Source organism: Gopherus evgoodei, chromosome 17, assembly GCF_007399415.2.
Source record: "Gopherus evgoodei ecotype Sinaloan lineage chromosome 17, rGopEvg1_v1.p, whole genome shotgun sequence".
Lineage (NCBI taxonomy): Eukaryota > Metazoa > Chordata > Testudines > Testudinidae > Gopherus > Gopherus evgoodei.
Window position 1 is genome coordinate 1782202 of NC_044338.1, and position 20213 is coordinate 1802414.

The 20213-nt window shown below is 41.8% G+C and overlaps 1 protein-coding gene across 6 annotated transcripts in view; it reads right to left on the bottom strand.

The window, feature by feature from the left end:
- Positions 1-20213, bottom strand: part of FAM222B (family with sequence similarity 222 member B) — a 76059-nt gene that overhangs the window by 24535 nt on the left and 31311 nt on the right. The window contains exon 1 of one of the 6 annotated variants that reach the window (XM_030537098.1): positions 17565-17585. The exons of 4 other annotated variants lie outside the window; for them this stretch is intronic. The gene's annotated coding sequence lies outside the window, so the exon portion shown is untranslated. Of the gene's footprint in view, positions 1-17095; positions 17338-17564; positions 17586-20213 lie in introns of those variants that run through there. One more of the 6 variants, XM_030537097.1, reaches the window with a different exon arrangement.

The window sequence follows — 20213 nt, forward strand, 5'->3', positions numbered from 1 at the left end:
TCCGCGCCCAAGGTGGAGGGGCAAGTGAAAGTCCCGCACCTTTTTGTTCTCGGCTTAAAAGCCTTGCAAATGGGGCACTTATCTGTCAAGTGTGATTCCCTGAGGCACTTCAAACAGGAGTCATGTAGATCTCTCTTCGGCCGCGGCTTCTGGCAAGCCGGGCCCCTTTTAAAACCCGGTGAGCCATGCATGGCTCCGGCACTGGGCTCATGGAAGGGGCTACTTCCTGAACCCCGCTAACTAAACTAACCATGTTAGCAAAGAAAACACGTATAACCATACAAATATATATATAAAAGTGTTATAACTGCATAATTATATACGAGAAAACGAGTAGTTAGGGAAGTGGAGGTCAGCTAAGCCGCGCTCCACTGTTCCAACGACCGACACGGGCGGTAAGAAGGAACTGAGGAGCGGGTGGGCCGGCAGGAGTATATATGGAGCGCCATGGTGGCGCCACTCTAGGGGGCGACCTGCCGGCCCACTGAGTTGCTAGGGTAAAAGTTTTCCGACGAATGTGCACGCGCGGCGCGTACACCTAACTGGAATGGATATGAGCAATCACTCGAAGAAGAACTGGTTATGACTCCATAGTTAAGCTGAGCTCCATTTTGTCCTTTAAGACATGCTTCAATCTCTCTTTTTTTAAAATGAAAAATACAGTATACCCGCCCCTGAACGCACCCTGAGAACACAATGAATATTCTAAGATATTACAAGTAAATTCATTAGCTGATCAGTTACAAATTAACATGTTTTCTAATAAATTTGGTATGTCAGGTTTTTTTGTCCTTAATGATCTTCATAATGAATTAATGCAAACACTTTATCTAATTGTTATAATTATATAGGCTAGAGACAGGGTCAGCTAACTCTTGAGTGGACTGTTGGGACAGAAGCAACTCAACCCTTCCTCACCAGCTGAAATAAAAACATCAGCTCTATTGGTTGGAATGAGTCCGTGGTAAGAGAGAGACTGAACCAGGCCCAACTGTCCCTTTTATGAAGACTCCACGGCTGCACACTAACTTGGGCATCAGTGCTTGCAAGGCTCCCCTTATCACTGTCCTTTGAGGCAGCATCGTTGGGAGAACTGAGGCAGCTACAGAGGACACATTAGGACTCAGTTCTGAGCTTTCTTTGCTCCCTCCCAATGCTCTTCACACATTAACGCACCCAACTAATTTGTAATTGACTGAAAGACTAGATTCACCAGTATATTCTGGCCGCTTTACGCTGCCAGAGCAATGCAAAGCAGCTGAAAACCCAGATTAACTGGGTGCGCTGGCTGCCTGATGTATCACTAAATCTGCCCTTAAAAGTTAAGTATAAAAATAGATTTAAAGCTGACACTACATATAATCAAATCACTAGAAATATTGCACATAGTCTCTTTGGGCTTCTTGTTTGTGAAATTTAAAAAAAATTTTAAAAACAAAAATTCCCGGACAAAAAACTCCATTGGTGATTTTTAAGGTCAGAAGATAAAAACACTGACTCTTTAAAACTCCATCACATCTAATCTGGGAGCACAACACTAGACTGTCATCATCGTAAACGTGTAGTTATTATAGCTCATCACCATAGGGCCGAGTTGGGGCTGTTCGCATGCCTTAGCTGAATTTTTTTTTCAGCTTAGTTCTGAATTTTCTGGATTTATAATGCTTTGTTTTGGACTAATCATGAACGCCCCTAGTATGTTTTACCACCATTAAATTGCCAATTGAGATGAAGAAGGCAGAGTATGTACGGTTTTGTCTGGATAGTAGAAAGCATTCTGTACCCCATTTCCAGAGTGGACTCAACTATTTCAATGAGGTGTCTTTGTGGCACCTTAGAGACTTAAATTTATTTGGACATAAGCTTTCATGGGCTAGAAATGGTTCTAGCCCATGAAAACTTATGCCCAAATAAATTTGTTAGTCTCTAAGGTGCCACAAAGACACCTCGTTGTTTTTGCTGATACAGACTAATATAGCTACCACTCTGAAACCTGTCAACTATTTCAGCTGTCACAGGGCAGAGAGACCTACACTTAACTTCATCCTAAACCAAGGTATCTACGGAAGGGCTCCATCAGTTTTAGCAAGAGACTTCTCAGAGGTTGCCATAGTAGAATTTTCTTGAAATTTTAAGTTCTATGCTTATCAACCGGAAAATAAACTTCAGAGATGGCAGCTCTATCGGGGAACATAGATGCCTCTGGTGTCTTGTACAGCATAGAGTAAACTACTTGTTCTTAACAGCCCCGTGCTAGCAGTAAAGTCCCATTACTCTTAATTCACAAGTTCTGCTACTAAATAAGTAGATCACATGCTCAAAATTAAAAGATTTTGCTGAACTTTCAAACATACTATACTGCCTGAAACTCACACAGGCAAAGGAAATGGTCTCCACAAAACTGACATAGGCCAATGAAATATGAGAAACAGGTCTGCTTTAGAAAAATGTAAGCTGGTGAAGTCTAACTTTAGACTCATGAAAATAAACACGCATGCTGGAATTTCAAACATTAACTATAGACCTTCACAACTGAGGTCACAAAGCTCAGAGATTTGAGAAGGCAACAGAAACTACCCACACAAAAGAAAAGCTCAAAGCTATTAAACGTTTCCAGCACCCTGGGGTCCTTTAAGCCCTGTGAAGGCTTTAAGTACTTATGGCTCATGATGTGCTTCACTTCTTCCCCTTATTCATATAGAAGCTGCATTAAATTTCATAAATAGTAACAATGCATTATTATGAAAAAATCCCAAATACACACTGCATAACTAAGTTCAGCCTGTATAAAATGCTCCAGGACAAACTAGGGTTGTAAAGTTGCTTTACTACAAGCATATGTAAGTGCCTGCTACAAATTAACTGAATGCAAGCTGATTTTCATGCTCCTAGTGAAACTGTCTTGTTTACTCCCAGTTAAGACACTAAAGACAAAACTACAGACTCATTCCTTTTTGCTCTCCCAAACTACACCCTAGTCTAGTTGTTGAAGTATATATGATGTTTTCCTGAGCACATTCATACCAATTACATGGGCAGGAATTGTTTTCATAATTCACACAATACTGAAAGGAAGAATTCTATATTTTCAAAAAGGTCAGAGCATTACAAGTGTTGGTTTGAGAAGGCCAGTGATTTAAGAATCAGCATATTTAAGTAGTAGTAGTTAGGGGTTACATTTTTGTCTCCTTTCATAATACTCACCAAGTGGCACTGCATTACATTTTAAGAGCATATATGCATACCACACAACGTCCCTGCTAGCCAACATTGGTATTTATTACAATTTCAGGCAGTTTCACCACTTGATACAAAGTCTAGATTGATAGCAGCAGCATATCTCCCAGACTTCCTGCTCTACCCTTCTCCCATTTTCCACCACTTCTCCATTTCGGGAAACCCACACAGAAACATCCTTGTGTAGGATCTCTGCTGTCACCTACTAGAGGAACAATATATTGAACATATCTAACCATTTTTCATAACTAAACTATTAAACCAGCACTGTATTCATAGACAACACATGCAACAGCCTCTTAACATTTTATAAGCAGAAAATTGCAAAGAAACCTTACAGAGGAGGCAGCTTTTCTTGATACAGCAATAAATCACTCTAGCAAGTGTATTTGGGGGTAAATAAGGAGAGAAGCAATGAAAAATGGAGACCTGCCTTCTGTATGAGTTGAAGTGTCACTTCAACTTCTACCAATATAAAGTTTTTTGATTATCTGAATCAAGGCAGTTCTCTTCTAAATCTCTGTAAGCGGTTAAAAACCAATTTTGCTCCGTGCAGTTTAATTAAGATTTTGCTTGAAAACAATTTCACCTTTTAGGCTGACCACCATTTATAATGTTAGTCAGGCAACAAAATTAATTAGCTTGAAAAGCGCAAAAGAAGAAACTGAAATGTATATGGGCCCACTTTTTGCCCTTTCCCCCAACCCACTGAAGGTAACATTCAAAACAGAAAACTAAGGGGCTTTAAAGTAAGAGTTCACGAAACAAACACTGGCAACATTACAACCCTTATGGACTTGAAAGCTATCAAGTAGGGCTACCCGGCTTCAAATCTATATCTGTAATTTTGAACAGAAGTTAAAATGCAGCCAAAAGACTAAAATATCACATCTATAATCTCATAACAGTTACGCATTACTGTGAATGACATCAGTACCATCAAATCTATTTTATTGTGATAAAGCAGCAAGCTCCAATATATGATTTTTGAATATAAAAAGGCATTTTAGGCTGGTCTTAATAGTTCAAAATACAGCACTACACATCTGCTGAAGAGTAGAACAGTAGGTTTTAATTGTAAAATGGAGTTTTACACAGCTTCTGGCCTTTGGTATAAATGAGGTCTTAAAAAAAAGGAAGATCAATACATCACTTCAGTTATTAAAATCCATCCAACTTGTACTTTAGCCTTCGGATAACCACAGCCAACAAACTGACTTGGAAGTAATTATCACTGCTCTCTGCAATAAATGTTAACTAGACATAATTGAACTAAAGCCCTAATCTGAATGACAGTGTTGCTCTGCAAAGGAAGCTGCTAGCAATGATGTGAACAAACATGAAATTGTTTGTGTGGCTTACCCACTGCAAACCACCATGAAATTCCACTAATGCCTGGTTAGCTGGGCCAAAATAAAGCCATTAACAATGCTTCTCACTAAATATGTGTTAACAAAAAACCAAACCACAAAGGTGCAGAGTTTCTAAAATACATAGTTTCAGTCTATCTTCATAACTACCTAGATCCGAAATAGCAGCACCTGATTAATTCCATAATGTATCTACTGACTATGTAGAAAGGTTAACTCTAAAGATAATTTACTACCTGAAAAAAAAAAAACTCAATAGCTTGTCCTGCTATAGGAGTGGGCGTCTCTGATCTCTGCTGCAATGGAGCCAGTTAATTGCTTTTAGTGTTCAGACCCATGCAGGTGGTTGAGGGAAGGGGAGCTTTTGGGTTAATATTTGCTGGTTGGCCCATTTATATTTTGCATTTTTGCTAGCCAAAAGACCAGAAAATGGTTCCACCCCTTTACAGCTTGCTTCCAAATTTTAATTATTAACTCTTGGTCCTCCATCCAGGCATCTCAACGAACCTTACTAACACTACTTTGGCCTCCCAATCACTCTGAGACAGGCATGAATTGCACATATCCCATTTTACAGATGCATACAATCAAGACAGAAATTAAATAGAAGGCAGGCCGATCTTGTAATTAAGACACTGGGTTGGACTCATGAGACCTGGGTATAAATCCTGGTTCTGCCATGTGATCTTAGACAAGTCATTTAGTCACTCTGAGCTTCAACTGTCACTTATACAAGGGATAATCTCTTTCTTGTCAGGTATGAGAGGATAAGTTAAAGTCTGCAAGGTGCTCTATACTCCAGTGATGGGGGCCCTATTACATGAACAGATCAGCTGAGGCTTTGGAGGAAGTGGCAGAGCAAGGGACAGAACATGGAAGTCTAGCTTCTCAATGCCCTCCTTTAGCCTCTATTCCTCTAACGGCAATGTTTCAGAACACAACAGCATTTCTCATCTTATATAAGCAAAGATCAAAGGGTAGGGTAGATAATATTCCCCTTTATGCTCACATCCCAAATCTATGGTTCATTTTAGTGGACTGAAAGCATCCAAATCATGGGAAATCTATTTTTAGAGTTAATTTTGCATTTTTAAATATGCAATGTGAGCTGCCAGGCAACAAGATGTAGGTAGTAGCTCCTACCAGGTGTTGAAGGTCTATCCTTAGTCTAGGATAAAGAAGGGGAGATGTAGAATAGACAGTAAGCAGAATGATTACAGGGCCTGGCCAAGGCTCCAAAGCTGTATTTAGAGCACTCTATCACACTTGAAACAAACATGCACTGCCCAGTCCAGGGTTCAGCAGAGAGACTACTTGGACCCTGAAAGTTTGGAAAGAAATAGGAAAATCAACTTGTTTGTATCCAAAAAGTGGTCTGTATTAACTTACTCAGACTTCATTGAATTCCTCTCCCTTTTATAAAGGGACTTTCAAAACAAAGGCCTTCTAACACTATGGTTTTTTCTTTTAAAAGCTCATAAAATAAAATTTACTCAAGATGTGATCTAGCTTGGCATGCTTTGGGTAGTTTAAGTTTACTTACGGTAAGTTTTGGGAAATGGTAGCCATCCTGAGTAAGGAAAATTGTGACTATAATAAGACAGATCATTAATGATTATCTTCCTGTGCTTAATTACACACGAAATTTCTTCAAAATGTACATTCAAACCAACAGGCAATAAGTTTTAACTATATGTAAAGTGTGAAGAATAACTCAGCCATTTAGTAGTCAGACACTGCAGAAGGAAAACACTCCTAGTTTTTACATTAATTTTAACTTAAACCAAACAGATCTAGTTGAAAATAAACAGAAAATCCAATCTTTATCCACAGATTATGTACTGTAAATCTGGGAGGAGACACTAGTCTCCATTCAAAACAAAATGAAAAGCCAAGTCCAGCCTTAGTAAGAAAGGCACTCTGGCACCTTTCTAGTACAGCAGGCCTGATGAATGCTGGGAGAGGACTTTAAAGTTGGTGCTGGGTAGATGCCTGTGACACGTGAACATGTTCAATAAAGCAGATAGTTTATTCAGTATTAAATTATGTTAGTACTGAATTTAAGGTCCCAGCTTCCATACAACTGTGTAACCCAATTACAATGCAGTAGTTTCTTGGGTGGGAGGAACAGATGAGACACCCTGTTTACAGCTGTTTCTCCATCTATAAAATGGAGACGTTCTAGGAATTATTTGGGAAATTCTTTGGCACGCATTATACAGGAAGTCAGACTAGATAATCACAGTGGTGTCTCCTGGCCTTGGAATCTATGAATCTATACTTTCTTACTTCACAGGGCAGGTGGTGAAGCTTAGTATTTGGAAAGTGGAAATGGAAGTTGCTATAAACAGTATTCTCAGTAATAGTAAACTTTGCTAGACACCTGATAGTCAGAGGTTGATACAAGAGGGGTGGACCAACACCAGGAATGATTTAGGAGCAGCCTTCTGTCTTCAGCTATTGGGAAGGGTGAAGGTACCGAGTGTCCTACCATGGTCTTAGCCCAGACCTATTTTTCATATCAGCTTCCATTTAGTAAATTTCTGAGAAACAGGAAGGCAACCCTCAAAAGCTTCTGAATGGGAAAAAAGGGCACACACACTCACCCACACATCAACCATCTCCTAGCTACCCTGAGCAAGGGTCTCTGTATTTGAAGAACAGACCTGCTGCTTCTTGCCAGTTTTGCTGTTACCCACAGTTCAGAATAGCAACAGCGAAACTGCCCAGAACATGCAAGAGACTTTGGGAAGCCCAAAGTATTAGAACCAGAAATTTCTGTCTGCAGACTCAGAAAGGCAGAACTTCAGAGCATGACCTCATGCAGATTCTCATTAGAAAGAAATCTATGGTTGCAGAGAGAAAGCTTAAATTCTTCTGAAGCTTTCCCATTTACCAGATAAAGTTTCCTACTCACCTTTGATCAGTAGTTTTTTTCAAGTTCTGATGACAAATTATGTGTAGATAGAATCAAACCAGGTTGTAACTATGCTATAACCTGGAAAAGATGGGCAGGGTGTGTGGGACCAAAGCCAAATAGTGTCACATTTGACAAATGCCCCAACATAATAATTGCAGCTGTAGTGTAGATTTGACAGAACCTCAGTGTATTCATTCGCAGAACTCCCAGTAATCTGGGATTTAACAAACCAAAGAAGTAGAGACCACTATTTTACATCTCCTACAAAGAGAGAGACCTCCAGAAACACACAACCTCTCAGTCCTTGCACTATGCAAGGGCACTGGTCCAGTACTGATTGAGAGAGCGCACCACTTATGGACCCGCCCCACAACCACTACAGTAACTCCTCTCTTAAAGTCATCCCAGCTAACATTGTTTCGCTGTTACGTTGTTGATCAATTAGGGAAACATGCTCGTTTAAAGTTGTGCAATGCTCCCTTCTAAAGTCATTTGGCAGTCGCCTGCTTTGTCCACTGCTTGCAGGAAGAGCAGCCCATTGCAGCTAACTGGTGGGGGCTTGGAACCAGGGTGGACTGGCAGCCCCTCTATCAGCTCCCCGCTCTCCTAAGTTCCCTGCGCTGCAGCCAAATTTCCCTAGAACCTAAGCCCCTATTTACATTAATTCTTATGGGGAAATTGGATTCGCTTAACATTGTTTAACTTAAAGTCACATTTTTCAGCAACATAACTACAATGTTAAGCGAGGAGTTACTGTATCTCCTAATATCAACCTCCAGGCAAATTTGACCATGAAGAAACTGACCTGCCTGCAAAACACTCTCTTCAAGGTAGCAGAAAGGTAAAATCTTCCTCTTCCATTTAACTGCATTCACATGGCTTATAACTATGTGATTAATTATAACTTCTGTAGAGCTTTTATCAATCTTTTTTCTTGGAAGATATGCTCAACTCTTTGGCACTTGTACCTTTAATGAAAAGCAATTATCAACCTGCTTTGAATAGGTGAATCTGCCTCTTTAATGCAAAGAGAGAGACTGATTAAAGCAAATATTCTGAAAAAGTAACGCACACAATAAAATTCAAGAATGCTGTCAAATGCAGCCCTGATTTTGAAAAGGACAACAGTAATCACAAGTTGTATCCAGCCTGGCAGAAATATGTGCTTTACGGTTTACCTGGAGCTCTTTCACCTATGATGCAACTCAGCAGGAAATTAACAGATGTGCCCTTACACACCTAGATTTAGAATGGTTTTTTTGGGGCATTAGAAATGGAATCCAAAATTTTACATAAACCACTTGGATGGCAACAATCTCTCACCTCTCGGGCACTACTGAGCCCTATTCAAATGCACAGTGAATTACCATATTTGTATAATTCAGTTTGGCCTATCGACTGCTTACAAAGTAGGCAAAAATAAAGTGCTTAGAGACTATTGAATGCTATTTGCTTAAATCTAATGTTGCTTTCTACAGTTGATATATGCTAAAAGCTTTAATTTAAGAGAAAAGGCTTGACATTAAAGCAAATTTTGACAGTATTAACTACTGATGTGCTTAGCCAACCTTCAATAGGTAAGTGAAAGTCTGAAATCGAAAGCTTTATCACCAGAACTGACTCACTACACATCCAACACAGAAGTTAACCGTTTATATTCCTTATGTTAACTTGAATTTAAAGGCTAAAATATTTCCATTAAGCATGTAAGTCTGTTTCCCACTACTGAAGAGTCTTGCTCCTTTTCCATGTCTTACGGCATAGATAAAAGACAGCATAAATTACACTTGTTGATAAAGAGGAAGGAACAAGATGCAGTACTTCCTGGGAGTAAGACAAAAGGTGCTCAGGTGCTGACTTCCAGAGCAGATCAAGAGATTGTAAAATTGTAAAACTAGAAATCAGAGCAATTCTGAAAAAAACTTCCTCATACTTCATGCAACACAGTGAGAAAAAATGTGATGTAACTGAATCCTAGCGATACAGACTCACTAAACAAATCACGGTAGCTCAGATACAATGTGGGATAAGGTATTTTCAGAGGAGTGAAGGGAAACTGAAGAGGTAAAGTAACATTTTTTAAATGTGTTGTCCCCACTGATCTCTGACAGCGCATGACCAGCCAACAGAACCTATTTCAAAGCAAACACCGAAGGAGCGCATTACCTATATTACCATAACCCTCAGGGGCCCCACCCCTGGACCAGGACCCCATTGTGCTAGGTGCTGTACAAACACAGAACAATAGGACAGCGCCTACCCCAGAATGCCCCTATCTAAGTAAAAGACAAGAGACAAAAAGATGGACACAGACAGATAGGGAAATATGTTGCTCCAGCACTCTGGAGCCAAGGGCACACCTTTAAATCTCCAACAGAGGGGGAAGAGCCAGTGGGGATCTGCAGAAGGAACATGTTCAAAACACAAGTGGTACTTCAATAAGTAACCTTATTCCTTTGTGATATTGCTCCCACAGATCCCTTTGAGAGACACTAGTTAGCAGGGACAATCCTTAGGAAAAGGGCTGAGCACTGTTAGTTGAAAAGATGTGAACATTTTCTCTTAGAATGAAGCATTCAATGGGATTTGTGATGAATGCTGATAGAGTGATGCTTTGGAAAGGTGGGAATCAACTGTAGGTATCTCAACAAATGGCACACAATAGATGCTAAAGAAGGTGCTATCCACTCCTCCTGCAGAAAGAGCTTTAAGTTCTCCTCGTATACGATCTTCAGTAAGCACAGACCATCTGTATTCAAAAAATGGATGTGTTTTCAGTCCAGATGCACTCTGAAGTACTGGCTCTTTTCTCTAATTATACACCATAATAAAACTGAGGATTTAAAAAAAAAAACCACAAAACACTTTCTACTGCCAAGGAAATAACCAATAGCTTTCTTCATATTCAAGGGGCACCACCAAGCCTAACATGGAAGATCAAGAGGCTCAGCAAAGTGTTTGCTTTAAAGGAATTTTGGAAGCCACCAGGGTCAAGATTTTGGGATAAGATTTTAGAACTCAATCCTTACAAAATCTGTACAAGGACAATCTGTCACCAAAGCTTACAGTTATGAATCTCTCCTGGCAATTGCTATAGTTGGAAGGGAAGGATCTTTCAATAGAGGTGCAAGAAGGAGCAGGTGTCCTCATACAATTGAGAACCAAGATTTTAATCCCACATATTCCCAGGTAACAATTTTGAATATACACATTGATCAAACTTTGTAGCAGGGATGTGAAATATTTGTCTACACAATACCGACATAAATCGAAATGTAGGGAGAAGATGAGGCTCAGTATCCATTCTCTCAAGGTAGGAATGGGGGTATAGTTGGAGGTGGGGACTTCCGCACTTTTGTTTCTAAGATGCTGGAGCACAGTGACAGGCACACACTCCTCTAACAGCTTGCTGCTTTGATATGGGGTCTATCTCACAGTGGAGATGTGCAGAGTCATGTCATGAAGAAGAAACCCTGTTCCCAAAGTATTGCACCAGTACTGCAATTCTCTAAATGCCAGGTGTTCCTTGCCCATTTCAGCCATCTGAAGGACAGGTTAGGCAAATCATCTGTTTTTTTTTTACAATTGATCTTAACACTCCTGTGCTGTACTTTACAGACAGGCCCTCGATCCACAGCACATAATAAAATCTTCACTTATATAAAAAGTACTCTATGATCTCACACCATTCTGTTTAGAGGACTTTTTCCTTCCTACAGTGAAACTCCAAGTGCTGGCTTGGTTTTGCTGGTGATACAGGAGACTGCATATGCTCCATCTGGAGAAGCACACCTTGTGATTTTTTTTTTTTTAAATATACTGATCTCACTTTAGTCAAGACTATTTCAAATCATTTTCAAAATTTCAGTTTCAAGAGGCTCACATTAACTTCTGCAGCAGCTTTTATATTGTTTTCATTTATGCCTAAATATGTCTAACTCATAAGGCCTACTAAGTTCCTACTTTAAATTTTCATGTGCAGTTTGTAATATAATTATGCAACAAACTCAGATCTCATTTCAATGCACAGTGTCTATAAATGTTACTAAAATGCATTTAACATTCAACAAATCCAAAGCATTTTCCACTACTACTCACTCTTCAATTTGCACTTACAGTAGATCAAACTCCTGTCATGTAGAATTTAAAGGAAAACTTCCATGCAAATAAGAATGAATCTCTTTCATTGAAAATTTAAAAAGAGAGCCTTAGTATTTTATTTTTAAACAGGCTGTTAAAGTTTAACCATGTTAGGAAACTACTTTTCTTTGCTCTATACTGCCAACATAAACATTTACATAATACACAAAACATATATAATTACTTTCCTGAATACTGCTTCAATGGACTTTCACCCCCAATTTCATAGGAAGATTCTTAAATTGGTAATTTATTATTTATGCCAGTATTTGCACTGTCCTATTTTCTCAGATAGAGGATAGATAATTTTTGAAAACTGTTAAACTGAGGAAAAAGTAACCCTAAAAAACTGCCCTAGCTAATTCAGCCAAGATATAAACACTTCCACAGAAAGCAGTCAAAATTTTAGAACAAGGAATTCTTTCACTTCATCTTAATCTAACGTCAAACAAGTAAATTATATACTAAACTGATCTAGGAAAGATGCTAATGATATTGTTGTCTCTGCTGCCAGGCCAGGATTCTTTGCTGCTTTTACAGATCCAGACTAACACGGCTACCCCTCTGATACTTGACACCATGCAAGGCACTGCATTTAGCCGTATGGAGTGGAAATCCATCAACCTCATGAAGAAACTTGCACAAATACAGACAGATGATATCTTCCTTTCCAAATGCAAATGGATGGACATCATACCAAATGGACTAAAGGTAAAAAATCCACTGCTATCTACATACTACACAGACCACAATGAGAGATTATGCCATACGCTATCAAAAAAACTGAGGAACCACCTGATCAGCATCCTATACAGCAAACAGGAAAACATCAAGAAAGAGCTCTCCAATCTGGTGACTCTCATTAATAACCAAACTTCTATACAAACGGACTTCACTAGAACAAGACAGGAGATCTACATTACTCACTTCACCTCTCTACAAAGGAAAAAGGACTGTAAGCTGTCTAAACTCCTACCTGCCACATGGGGCCACAACCGTGGTACCCCTAACCCACCCAGCAATATCATCAATCTATCCAACTACACACTCAGCCCAGAAGAAAAGTCTGTCCTATCTCGGGGACTCTCTTTCTGCCCTGCCACCCCCACCAACATGATACAGTTCTGTGGCGATCTGGAAGCCTACTTTCGCCGTCTCCGACTCAAAGAATACTTCCAGGACAACACTGAACAGTGCACTGATACACAGGTGCCCTCCCACCAACAGCACAAGAAGAAGAACTCCACATGGACTCCTCCTGAGGGTCGAAATGACAGTCTGGACCTGTACATTGAATGCTTCCGCCGGTGTGCACAGGCAGAAATCGTGGAACAACATCGCTTGTCTCACAACCTAAGTCGTGCAGAACACAATGCCATCCACAGCCTCAGAAACCACCCTGACATTATCATCAAAGAGGCTGATAAAGGAGGTGCCATTGTCATCATGAACAGGTCTGACTACCAAAAGGAGGCTGCCAGACAACTCTCCAATACCAAATTCTACAGGCCACTTCCCTCAGATCCCACTGAGGAATACACTAAGAAACTACAGAATCTACTCAGGACACTCCTTACACTAACACCAGAAGAAATCAACATATCCCTAGAGCCCCGACCAGGGTTATTCTATCTACTACCCAAGATCCACAAACCCGGAAATCCTGGACGCCCCATCATCTCGGGCATTGGCACTCTCACTGAAGGACTGTCTGGATATATGGACTCTATACTCAGACCCTATGCCACCAGCACTCCCAGCTATCTCCGTGACACCACTGATTTCCTGAGGAAACTACAATGCATTGGTCACCTCCCAGAAAACACCATCCTAGCCACCATGGATGTAGAGGCTCTCTACACAAACATCCCACACACAGATGGAATACAAGCTGTCAGGAACACTATCCCTGATGATGCCACAGCACAACTGGCTGCTGAGCTCTGTGCCTTTATCCTCACACACAACTATTTCAAATTTGATGACAATATATATCTCCAGATCAGTGGCACCGCTATGGGCACCCACATGGCCCCGCAATATGCCAATATCTTTATGGCCTACCTGGAACAACGCTTCCTCAGCTCTCGTCCACTCACGTCCCTTCTCTACCTACGCTACATTGATGACATCTTCATCATCTGGACCCATGGGAAGGAGACCCTGGAAAAATTCCACCACGATTTCAACAGCTTCCACCCCACCATCAACCTCAGCCTGGACCAATCTACATGGGAGATCCACTTTCTTGACACCACAATGCAAATAAGTGATGGTCACATTAACACCACCCTATATCGAAAACCTACCAACCGCTATGCCTACCTTCATGCCTCCAGCTTCCATCCCGGACACATCATACGATCCATTGTCTATAGCCAAGCACTGAGGTACAACCGCATCTGCTCTAACCCTTCAGACAGAGACCAACACCTACAAAATCTCCACCAAGCACTCTCAAAACTACAATACCCGCACGAGGAAATAAGGAAACAGATCAACAGAGCCAGACGTGTACCCAGAAGCCTCCTACTGCAAGACAAACTCAAGAAAGAAACCAACAGGACTCCACTGCCCATCACATACCGCCCCCAGCTAAAACCCCTCCAACGCATCATCAAGGATCTACAACCCATCCTGGACAATGATCCCACACTTTCACAGGCCTTGGGTGGCAGGCCAGTCCTTGCCCACAGACAACCTGCCAACCTGAAACATATTTTCACCAGTAACTGCACACCGCACCATAACAACTCTAGCTCAGGAACCAATCCATGCAACAAACCTCAACGCCAACTCTGCCCACATATCTACACGGGCAACACCATCACAGGACCTAACCAGATCAGCCACACCATCACTGGTTCATTCACCTGCACATCCACCAATGTAATATATGCCATCATACGCCAGCAATGCCCCTCTGCTATGTACATCGGCCACACTGGACAGTCTCTACGGAAAAGGATAAATGGACACAAATCAGACATTAGGAATGGCAATATACAAAAACCTGTAGGAGAGCACTTCAACCTCCCAGGCCACACTATAGCAGACCTTAAGATGGCCATCCTGCAGCAAAAAAAACTTCAGGACCAGACTTCAAAGAGAAACTGCTGAGCTTCAGTTCATCTGCAAATTTGACACCATCAGCTCAGGATTGAACAAAGACTGTGAATGGCTTGCCAACAACAGAACCAGTTTCTCCTCTGGTTTTCACATCTCAATTGCTAGAACAGGGCCTCATCCTCCCTGATTGAACTGACCTCGTTATCTCTAGCTTGCTTGCAAGCATATATATACCTGCCCCTGGAAATTTCCACTACATGCATCTGAGGAAGTGGGTATTCACCCACGAAAGCTCATGCTCCAAAACGTCTGTTAGTCTATAAGGTGCCACAAGATTCTTTGCTGTTGTCTCTTATTTATCACTGGAGACCTAATCTAGTACATGTCCATGAAATGGTGGCCCCGTGACACCTGGCACTTTAAAACTGGATCACCCAGCAATAAATATATATACACACACACACAATACTTGGACAAGCAATTCCAGACTGCTTTGCCAGCAAATTCTGGCCAGTACAGTTTGAAAGTGCATAGTTCTGGCACTCACGAAGAGCAGACCTGTAAATGACATCTTGAGGATTAAACTGATTGAGATGCAATGCGCCTAGCAACCATTCATTAAGAGAGTTCAGAAACAGGCCAACAATCTATTCCATCTCCTTATCTGAGCAGTAAACAGATAGACTCCACTGTGTCTTCTACCCTCTATTTCAGACACATTGTAAACAGCTCTCTCAAACTAATCCTCCTACAGTAAAGCTCATGGAATAACCCCCTCTCTAAACACACACAGGATTTAATTTCAGCAAGTGTCTGACAAGCTTGAAACAGCTATCCTAATGCAAATCTCCGTGTGAATGTATTCAGTTCTGCTTTGTCCACTACTCTCCCACCTTGAGCACCAAGAGCCCATCCCCAACCTTAAAAACACCCAACATTTAATCATGCAAGGTTTTGGCACTGCTACTCGATCGTTAAAAAACTCAATAACAATCTTATTCCTTTCCTTCAGCTTCTGAAAGGAATCAATTTATATTTCTGAAGGCTTTGATATAGGTTCTCTTATAGGGGAAGAGAACAAAAGTCACTTTTCCTCCCATTAAGCACTGCTGCTCATAAATAACCAGGACAGAATAAAACTGCCACAGGAAAAAATTAAACCAGCTACTTCAGTCTCAGTAGTGCAATGTATTAGATTATGGTAAGTCATGATTTCACATAGAATTGTTTCCTCATAAGTAAACATCTGATGGTTTCCTATTTTGCATCTAAGTTAAATGACAGAGATTAGTGTAGATATCCTATGATTATACAGCAGAATGTTTCATCTTCTGAGTACAGTTATTCTGGGAAAACACTAACATACAGCATATTACTACTATTACATTTTTAAGATAAAAAATTAAACAGAAAATAAATTAATGTCATGTAATACAATTTCATAAAGGTGGGGGGCTGAATACTCTCAGATGAAAAATGTGACCCCCATCAAAACTTGTGACTTTACCTTTATTAGGAGGTCAAAAGGTAGTTAGTTGATGACTCAATGGTTCCTAGGCAATTCAATGCCTTCTAAGTGTCTCCAGCTCACACTATCACTTCACCTACTCAACTAAATCTCATTTAAAAATAATAATAATAAAAAAAGCTTTTAGAAACCCAACAGTGCTGCAATCGTTGCTGCAATGCTCATTTGTGTTTTAGAGTTAACAGGCTTCCCAAACATTGCACTTTAATACACAAAAACTGTCTTCCTGTTAGAGAATGAAATAAACATGATGATGCAATGGTTACTAACCTAGTATCATGGGTGGTAAGAAAAAAAATTCATCAAAAGTATCTGAAGGAGCTAGCAAATGTAGCTTCCTTTCCTTAGCGGAAGATATCAGTTAATTAAGAACAGACCTTTCTGCTTAAAGTTTACAGTTTTTGTGGCTGCTGAACCTAAGCCATGCCAATGCTGCAATAAGAACTCACTAGTCTCTTAATACAGCACCATATTACTGACTCCCTTCTTGTTACAATGATCTCTGGAATCTTTGCTTTGCTTTTAATTAATATCTCCAAAGTGCCTGAAAAAGATTGATATTCAACTCTTACTATTTTGCACTAGACATTAACCAAGAGCTGGCATGACTAATCAACATAAAAGATATACTTGTTCCACATGTTTAGTTGGAAATGCCTAATTATAGAAAGTTTACAATCAGCATAGCCACCTAACTAGCACATATGCACCAGCTGCTTACAAAGCATTAATTTTAAAGCTTGACATTTGAAATCCATTAAGGAATTATTTTAAGTGTCAATCAGCACTACCCTGATTTCTGCTGGATTCAAATGCTCTTCCTTGTCTTACCGGATAGCTCCAAAGTTATGATACAGTCGCTTAGGCCCAAACCAGAAATGAAGTACCTCAAATCTGCTTCACTTGCTACAGCCGGTTCAGGCGAAACTAGATGGAGAGTAGTGAATGCAAACCAGAAAATCGAAGCCTGCCAGAACAGGGAAAGGAAGTTTAAAAATGGATGGGTTTAACTGCAATCCTTCCAACAGGGTCAGATTCAGCTCGGAGGGAGGAGGCATTTCTCAGACGCTATTTGCCCGCGAGGCGGCGGCGGCCAGGAAAATGGGGGATCGCCGGGTTTCCGCAAGAGGAAAAGGAGAGGCGGCCCACACGCGCAGGGGCCAGGCAGGGACCCCGCCGCCGGAGACCTGCCCCAGCCTGCACGCACAGCAGCGCCCCCGGGCCGCAGCGCCCCGCCCCGCCGCAGGAAAGGGGCCCCTGCAGGCCGAGCAGAACCGGGCTCTCCCTGCCGGAGCCTTACCGGGGCCCGGCTCGGAGAGGCGCTGCAGGCACCCCCACAGCCGGGGCCGCGGGAGCCGCGGCCGCTGCACCGCGCTCGGCGCTTTGCATCCTCGGCTCCGCAGCGCCGGAAAGCGGCCCGGCCCCGCCCCGGCCTGACGGAGGGCGGCCTCCCGCCAATGGCAGCGGCAGCGGGGCCCTTTGTTAGCGCTGCCCGGCCGGGCCGCACCCAGGGACCGCCTGCGGGGGGTGGGGGCTGAACGGCCGTCCTCGTGCCCGGAGCCGCACACAGCACACGCCCGCCGCAACGCCTCGGGGCCGGCCCCCAGCACGGCCTCGACTCCTGCGCTGGGGGCCCCAGGCTGTGCCATGGGAGGGAAGTGCCCTCATGCATGGCAGGAGTTTAACAGCAACGAGAGTCATGGTTGAAAAAGGAAAGCCCTGCTGCTGGTAAAGATACCCCTCCCAGAGCCACAGCGGCACTGATTTGGGCCAGTACTGGCTCCTTGCGTCTGGGCCCAGACAGCGCCTTAGGGGCTGCCCCTGCTCACAGCTTCTCCCCACAGGGCACCTGGGAGACTGAGCTGACACTCTCAAGAAGACAATTACAAAACTCTTCACTGGGGAATTACTCAGAGGGAAAAAGGGTCTGAAAGCCACAACCTGGGGGAGATTACAAACCTGTCCCATTCCCTTCCAGCAGGCAAAAGTAGGGGACACCCTCCCTTCCCTCCCACTCATGCCTACATGCACCAAAGAGGGGTAAAGTAGCAGAGACCCTCCTTTTTGGCAACATTCAGAAGGTCTGGAAGGAAGAGTGCAGACTCCTCTTCCAGCTTAGAGAGGGGGCACACACTACTAGCCAGAACTGATACGAAAGCTGCAAGCAGAGTCCCTGACTACCACCTCAGTGGCTATCCCAGCCTTTTCCTGCTTCCAGCCACCAGAGATGACAAGAGGTCTGGGCTCTGGTCCTTGCTCACACCCTCATCTTCTGTATCCCTCTTTATGGCGGGTAAGGTTTAGGCCTCTGGCTAACACACTTCATTTTATCCATACAGATGGGAGGGGCTGCAGAGTGAGCCAACCCCCAACAGCTGGGCCCACTGGGCACTGGGATCTGGAGCATGAGGTCAAAACACACCTTAAGTTGGGCCTGGCTGACTCCCCCTTAATGACAGAGGGACATCCAGGCCAATCCTGAGCAGAGGTGCAATCCATTAGGTCACAACAGTTGGAGTAAGGTTCTGGGCTTAGGCCCACAGACCGGAGCCCCCACTGAGGCATAAATTTTTCATTCTATTTCTTTGTATAGAGTGGTTTTCATTTTAGTTCATGTTCTTTCACATTTGCAAAAAACCACAAGATTGTATAAATAAGCATCCAACAAATATTTTCAATCTTGTGCATTACATAGGAAGGGACTGAAGGTTCAACTTCATTAACATTAATAGGAGACCTGGCCTGAAAGATGGACTTCAGGGTAATATGATCAGTGTTTTTAAAGAAGCACACAGAAAATTTTCCAAAATTATGTATATCTTATTTATAGTAAAATATAGTGATCAAGGCAGAAGCTTATATCTTGATCAACAGATGCAAAGGAAAACAGAATTGGTTTGTTATTAGAGTCTACTGGAAATTAAAGAATACTATACAATTTTAACACAGTTAAAGGTTACTAAATTTTGTAATGGTTATCTTTTCTGATTGCCAATGCTTTCTAATCTTCAGCCTACTCTTTCAGTCCAAATTTGACTTGTCAAATTAGGCCTCCTGCTGGGAAGTATTAAAATTGCAGTCCCCCATTGGGACAACCTACCTCTTTCACTAAACAGATATTACATCAGTAATGCATTCCCAAATAAATGCTTTACATTCTTTGACACTGTCATTTACTAAACATTTAGGAAGTTTAATTATTGGAATTTTCCTGAAAGCACTTCATAGTAACACAGCTAATGCATTAGAAGGCTTCCATAAATACTTTTATCAGCTCTAATCTTCTAGCAAAACCTGAGGACTCCAATAATGCTCTGCAATTCTATAGCATCTTCCAACATTAATTAAATAACCTTCAACACTCCTGTGAGATATGATCATATTGTACAGCTGGAGGACCAGAAGCACAAATAGATGAATTGCACAGTCACATGAGGGGCTGAGTACTTCAGGTCCCACAACGTCAAAATATGGGGTTCAGAATCTGGAAATCAGGGTATGTTCCCCTCTCCACCACTGGACTTGTGGAGAAGGTGCAGAGACCTACATCAGGTCCAAACTCACATGCCCAATGCTATACAGTGAGTCAGTGACAATGAGAACTGAACTCTGATAGACAAAACTTCCATACCTGTGCATTAATCATTAAACTGTAAGTGAGTGTTCTAATGGGAAGTTACTCCTGCTTAATTTTGGTTTTGATATATTTGCAGGTGGCTGGAGGACAAATTTATTCTAAGTTTTCTTTGAAGTCAATGTGATTTGTTGAAAAACTTAACATGTATAAAATTAGTTCAGCATTTCTTAAAACACTACTGTAACCAACAGTTGGAATCTGTAGCAAATATATGATGCATTACCTTTAGGTATAGTCACTATGTACCATGTGCATAAAAATAGAATTTTAGCTGGGCCTTCAAAAGCTACAATTAATTTTTTCCAGCTCCAG